Source organism: Limulus polyphemus, unplaced genomic scaffold (genome assembly GCF_000517525.1).
Source record: "Limulus polyphemus unplaced genomic scaffold, Limulus_polyphemus-2.1.2 Scaffold231, whole genome shotgun sequence".
NCBI lineage: Eukaryota > Metazoa > Arthropoda > Merostomata > Xiphosura > Limulidae > Limulus > Limulus polyphemus.
The window spans coordinates 460,137-466,865 of record NW_013665841.1 but is presented as its reverse complement, the minus strand read 5'-3'; positions in this window follow the sequence as shown (position 1 = coordinate 466,865).

The following is a 6,729-nucleotide window of genomic DNA, read 5'->3' as shown; positions in this document are numbered from 1 at the left end:
AATGTTTGAAGTATAGTGATCATAGCAAACTAATAATAGATACTCTTTTTCTGGCGCATCGCATTGGTTATATTTATAGGCGTGTAGAGGCTTTCTCGAATTTTCGGCTTTACGTAACAATACTGGCGCTAACACTAGCATTTACGTACACACATATTGTTGATTCTTACTCTCAAGAATTTTCTACAACTTTAGAGAATAGGCGGGAGTTTCGCAATACATGTTTAACAGTATAAGCTATGTATGTTTCTAAATACAAACTTAATCTAAACAAATGTCGATGTCAAAATAAATATATATAATAACAAATCCGTCACACAAGACACAACTATGAGGTACAGTTAGCTCTTGCGAAAAGGATTAGGATAGTGTTGATCTCACACAACCTGGAATTATCTTTTTGTTAAAATGTTACAAATAAAAATGGGTAAATGGCCATATGAATGGGAGATCTAGATCCTATAATATGTACAATCTTCATGTCGTGTCATAAATTTTGTTAAGATAAAAAAGACAGAAACAAGTTGCTCCCATTGAGAAGACATCTTTGATTGATGTTTGTAGCCAAATCAGGTAGTCCATGCTGGATTACTGTCTACAGAAACTACACTGGTTGTTGAGAGGAAGATGTTTGATTCTATGAACTAAACATGATGTGCATTAAGTATCTTCTCTAAAACTGTACACAAACAGCTGGTCAAAGGAATATGTCTATAGATTGAAAGAATCTTGAGATCATTCTAAAGTTTAAGGAAATGAATAGTAATAGCCCGATGCTATAATCCAGGAAACTTTTCTTTCTGCTAGATACAGTTAAAAAGAATTATACCAAGGCCAAGAGAGGTAGGAGAGACATGTTATAATATCTTGTTGTGGGTGTGATATGGTACAATGAAGAGAAGGTTTTAATTCTATCAAAGTGAATCATTGATTGTAATGTAAAAACAACCAGACCAAACGAAGTTGTATTTTTTGTCCTATGTCTTGATGGCCAAACAAATATGGGAACAGGTGGAGGTTCTTAAGTAGTAAGAGAAACACTCGCCAAAAATATTGGTACTATTCTGTATAACTCCAACATATTGGCCATTTGTTTTCACGATTGAAAGGGGATGGAATTTATACTTCCCATTCACTTTTATAATCTTATCCCAAACTACCTTATAGCTGGTGGAGTAAGATATGCCAGAATGTAATTAAATTAAAGTGTTTTTCTAATTTTGACACCTTACCTGTTTAGGATGGGCATTAGACTTCTGAAATTTTATATAATTGGTAAAACTGGGAAACTTGCAAGAGATATCCTATGCTCATTTCTAAGCTCTACATGCCCCTTTGGCCGTCAGATATCCACCATGGATGATGATAACATGGCAGATGTATCGAGTTTTTTAGAAATGGTATGCTCATTTGTTGATATATTATGAACACTTACTGCCTCCATGCAGCCATTTACAGATGGTGGGTTAGCATCGACATAATCAGGCTCTGAAAGAGTAGCCAGTTGGGCTTCTCTAAATTTCAATTTGGCACGTGAGTCGAGTGACATCAACTGAAACAAATTTCTCTCAAAAGTACCTCGTGGACCATTATCTACTTCACAAAAAAAAGAGTGAAGAAAAAGAAGATTAACAAATGATCTGATGTGTGGCAATAAAGAATAGGTATATTCCCCAGTAATGATGAAAAAAGGTTGTGACGTAAAAACAAATACTACATAGATCAACCCCTTTATCAGATTGTGTCAAATTTATTCTTGATGTATGACAAAGGGAGATGACAATTGCCCGATAAAATTATCATGGTCGATTTGATTAATTTCCTCTCATTGAGAGAGACAAAGATAGCATAATGTGATGACTCCAGAGGTGTAGTGAGTGGTACTTTCATAGAGAAGAACTGACTGCTCAACCAACAGTTATGCTCTCTAATGAACTCATTCATCACACAACCTTCCATTTATGTATAAAGGACTTTTGAAAATGCTCACAATATATATACATTTTCAAGAAAGTCCCCAGCAAAGAAATATGCATAAGAAGGTAAGAACCAATCAAAGCCTTGATTTAATTTAATTTGGCATGCAAATCTCGTCATTTCCAATGTATTAGCATAGCTGTTTTCACCTATATATTTCAGGAGATCTAGAAGAGGAGCATAATGTTTGGACTTTTTTCATATACGGTCTAGCAACTTCAATATACACTAACTGAGATCAAAGGAACACGTCTTTATTAGAAGAATGAGATTCCAATGAGTGAGGTCAAGATGGAATAATGGTCTTGCACACTAAGGCCGAAGGAGCTGGTCCTGATTATTCATCTTTCTAATGGAGAGGGCAGATATGGGGGTGGATGTGAAATTACTAACCTGTTTGTTCCCAGCAGGTAATAGAGTATAGAAATGGTTAAAAAAAGACTAGAATAAGAATGGTGTGATTCAGCTTAGTTGACATAGCATGGATCATTCTGACACTCTGTACTTTCATGGTCTTTAGTACTAAAATGAATACAGATTAAAGAATCTCAACATGATATTTTAGAGTGCCCAAACCAGTAACATTGGGAACAACAGAGGAAGTTAGAATAGAAGAAACAACCTTGTATTCGAAATAACCCATCTTGATAGTTGCAGGTGGGTTCATTGATGTTTAGGTCAAAATGAGATTTTAGTAGGTTCAAATATTCCATGCTTTTGACAGAGAATACATCTGACAGCTGACACTCTTTTATTGGAAAGTTAAACAATAATTTTTCAACTTTGAGAGTTTAAGAAGATTCCTCTGGACTATAATACTTCTTGAAATATCCATAGTGGATATGAAGTGTGACTTTGATGAGTATCCCACCAATTTTTTTAAAGGAATTCACTGCTTTATGGTTATAGTGTTTTGACCAGAAAGTTCTCAGATCTTAACTTCTTAGCTGAGTTTGGAGAAACTGCATACACCCTAAAAACTTTTGAATAAAAACGTTTACTAAGATATGTTCTTATAAAAAACTGAGAATCTGATATTAAGAGGTGGTAACTGTACATCTACAGAAGCATTAGTTCACGATTGCTTGATTATAAGACAATTTGTATAGTCGTTGTTGTGTATGAAAAATGAGAAAAATTCAGTGCTCAGTGACCCTACCGTCATGGAATCCTAAAAATAGTATGTGTTAAACTGTAACAACCTCACCATATATTAGGGTACGGCAGCAATGCTACAATTTTATGGACACTAGCTTCCCAGTGTCTCCATGGCAAGTATAAGTTCTTACACTGCTAAAATCCGGTTTTCAATACTTGTGGTGGCACAGCACTGATAGATATCCCATCGTGTAGTTTTCTGCATACCAACAAATAAACAACCAACCATGGACACTATATCCAAATACCAGTACCAAACATAATATTCACAACACTTATTGGGGACGTGTCAACACTGGTACTCAGATGACTTTAACCACAAGTGACCAGTCGAAAAATCCTGAGAAAACCAACCCAGGACCTCCTGTTTACAGGAATTCAAGGCCAAAGCAGTGTGTTGCAGTGACACAGACATGCCACCCATACATCACTCAACCACCAAGATACTCTCCTTCACGAGTCAACTCCCACTGCAAAATTGTGGGTGAGTATTTGTAAACTGGGCTTGGGGGAGGAGGGTTGACTGCTTGGGCAGAAGCCCCTCCCCCTGGGAACTCCCTATACCACTTTCTTTACGAAGAAGTTGCTGAATTTTGTAGTTTGTAAATCACAAACCTCTCGCATTCAAGATAATATTTCAAGATATCTGAAAAGGTTGCTTCCAACAATTTACTTACTTCCATAAGTAATTATCATTTAATGTAGAAATTTAAATAAAATGGATGTAATTCGTGTATTAAGCCATGAAAAAGTTAAAAGCATCTTAAAAAGAATTTATAAAGAAAGGGTACATAAAACATCACTACGTTTCATTACATGATGATGCAACATTAACATGGTAAATTGTTTGTTTCTTTGTAGTTAAACACAAAGCTACACAATGGACTATCTGTGCTCTGCCAACCATGGGTATCGAAACCCAATTTCTAGCGTAGTAAGTCCGCAGACATATCGCTGTGCCACTGGTAGGCAAACAGGGTGAAACGAAGTAATATTACCTGACGATGCCACATTAACGTGGTGATTTTTTTTCTTTTTCGAAACATCTTTTTTAAGCTGTTTTTAACGAACCGATTTCTTTCTCAAGTTTGTTTTTATTTTTTGCGAGTCAATGAGAAAAGGTTTTCAAATTTAAAATTCACAAATTTCTTATATATTTCGTTAAGAGACTACTGTATAATATGTTACTGAGAAAGGACACATTATATACATAGAGAAACATTAGGTGTAAAAGGTATGAATATATAAGTGTCTTATACTTTACTATCTTTTTAGTCAATTTTCAACAAGTTATCTAGTTTTAAAATGGATTGGTGTTCACCATGCATATCATTCGTTTTTTGTTTTTTTCATATATTTTCTTTTGGCCAAATATAGTTAGTTTAATCGTAATAACGTGTGATAACCATATTCGTGTCATTTATGCGAAAATTATTTGTGCAAAAAATAATGAGAAATGTTGTAAATAGTATACATAGATCAATCAAATTATTTATAAATATTTTTGAAGTTATAAATAAATAATAGAATTGTCATTTTCCTATTATTTTGTAGAATAATTATGCTTTAAACTTTAGTAATAAAAAACAAATGTTTCTCAATGTATAGTCAATAATATCTCTCTTAGATTATGACATACCTTGTAAACCATCTGTTGAAAGCATAGCATTCCAGTTGTGTAAACTCAGGAAATTCCGGATAAAAATAGTTACAGTCTTCGCAAATCGATGACTGTTCAGTATTCCCCGAATCACTAGAGTTTTCAGATTTATCGCTATCGTTTTTATCTTTACATTTTTTTGACTTGCAACATACTTTTCGTTTCTCCTTCTGTTTTTCGGATTTTGAACTTTCGTTAGAACTTTCACCGGTGTCTCCCATCAGACAAACTTTGGTTTTACCAGTGGCTTATTGAGTATTTTCGACAAAATGGGCTATCAAATTTAGAAAAAAAAAATAACTTTCTTCATAATTTAGTTAATTTTCTCTGAGTGTTGACCTAATGCACTTTCAAAAACCTAATGTAAAGTATAATCCAGCTAACAGTAAACTGGCGTAGAATACAGAGACAGTGTTGCTGAGATACACAAATTACAACAATGTTTAAAGCGTATCAATAATAACAATATACATACGTACATAACAATATCGTATGATAAATATCTGTATTAACAATTCAAAATTTCGTTATCAATTTATAACAGGACAATAAAGCTTCTTCCACTATCCTAAGTTTACCTTTGAATATATTAGATGATATTACAATTATTATTCTGATAAATATTATATATATATATATATACTAGCTGGAGTACCCATCCCCTGGACGGAAGTTATGTAAATTCATGATTAATGAAAAGTTATTTTAGGACATGAAAAGCTGCTTTCCTTATATGTAACTGTAAAAAGCGCAAAAACGCAAAACTCAAAATGTGAACCGCGAATTTGAATGTATTACCGCATGGACCCAACAAACCTTCATGCCAAATTTGGTGAAGATCCATCAACAGAGAGTGAAGTAGTGGTCAAAAAATACAAAAACTGCCATAAAAAACTGCAAAACATGTATGTACCCCGCATGGACCTAATGAACCACCATACTAATTTGGATGAATATCCATCTACACCTTGAAAAGTAGTTACATGGGCATAAAACAGACAGTACTACTATATTTGCATAGATATATCACAGAGTGAAAAATAAATGTTTAAGTTACGCGTATCTATTTTTTCTTCTTCCTACTGTTTAGTTTGATTGTCCGTCAAAATGGTGGAAAGTAAAGAAAAAACTTTTAAAAAATAGGAAGTAAATGTAGGGATGGCTAATATCAATCCTTCAGAAACAATTCAAACGAGATAGTAGAGATGGCATCTGCATCATCCCTACATAAAAGCATAATGATGGAGCCGACCAATGCTGTGAGAGTTTGTTTGAAGTTAAGCACAAAGCTACACAATGGGCTATCTGTACTCTGCACACCACGGGTATCGAAACCCAGTTTCTAGCATTGTAAGTCCGCAGAAATACCGCTGTGCCACTGGGGGGCTGCTGTGAAGGAACAAAGATCACGAGATGACGCTGTAGATTGGACAAAGAAAACGAATTCAAGCGCGCATTCAGTTCAACTAGAAGGTCACTGTTTAGTGATAAAGAGATCAACCTCGAGAAAAAGAAAGTTTTTGGACTAAAAACACAGCCTAGTAGAAGCAACTGCCTTATGGTGTACGCAAACACGTATGCTGCATTTTCGTTTTGTTTGTTGCATAATATAGATTGTATTCATTTTGACAACTTTATCCAGTCTTATTATTTTACAAACTCCAGGAACGTTTAGTTAAGTTATTCTATTCAAAATCATTCTCCCTTATTTACAGAAAGAATCTATAATTATTAGCGGATCCCTATATCTGATACTTGTGAGTAAGTATTTTTTGTTTCATTAGCGGATCCCTATATCTGATACTTGTGAGTAAGTATTTTTTGTTTCATTAGCGGATCCCTATATCTGATACTTGTGAAGTAAGTATTTTTTGTTTCATTAGCGGATCCCTATATCTGATACTTGTGTAAGTAAGTATTTTTGTTTCTATTAG